Raw genomic sequence first — 793 nt, 5'->3', positions numbered from 1 at the left:
TTGTGTGTGGCTAATTTTGAGTAAGGTTTTATAAACGGTATGTGTATCATCCGTCACCCTCCTGGGAAATTTGTTCTCTAGGTATAGAGCATTCTGAGAGTGAAGTGCAAGGAAAATGTATGAAATGCACACATACTGACCTTTCTCTCACTCAGACCCTGATCCACCGATCCTCTTTAGAAAGCATGTGATGCTACTTCCTCTGCAGATAAAGTAAGCTTATCTACCCTTACAAAAGTTATACAGGTCATCTACACAATTACTTCTGAGGTAGGATTTATGAAATCCTGAAGGGGAAAGTTGACTTGGACTCATGCAGGAATCGGTTGTATCGTGCAGGAATTTTCAAAGATCCTCCACCAGGTAAAAAATAAATATATTCCTACAGGGTCAGCTAAAATTCTTGCAGGAGTCCAGTAGGGGCAGAACCTGTAGGATTTGTTACTCATGCAGAACATGCTATTTCTACAGGAAAGTGACAATGAATACTGGGGATTTTCTTACAGGAGCAAATATCCTACATGATTCCTGCAGGAAAAAATTGATATTTGTGACTGTATGAAATCTAAAGGTCCTGCAAGATTTTTCCTGTACAAATGTTCCTGTAGAATTTTTTTTGTTTTTTGTGCTATTGTGCAAATTGATCCTTTACATATTTAACAGTGTTTTGACGACTGTTGTAGTTGGAAACTAATTGGTACCAGAAGACTACAGCAGCAGACCCATTTCCTCAGACGGGAGGACCGACGGTTTTAACCCTTCATCTCTGTAAGGCTGGGTTGCCTTGGTGAGG

This window comes from Oncorhynchus nerka, linkage group LG27 (assembly GCF_034236695.1).
Source record: "Oncorhynchus nerka isolate Pitt River linkage group LG27, Oner_Uvic_2.0, whole genome shotgun sequence".
NCBI lineage: Eukaryota > Metazoa > Chordata > Actinopteri > Salmoniformes > Salmonidae > Oncorhynchus > Oncorhynchus nerka.
Note: the sequence above shows the minus strand (reverse complement) of the source record.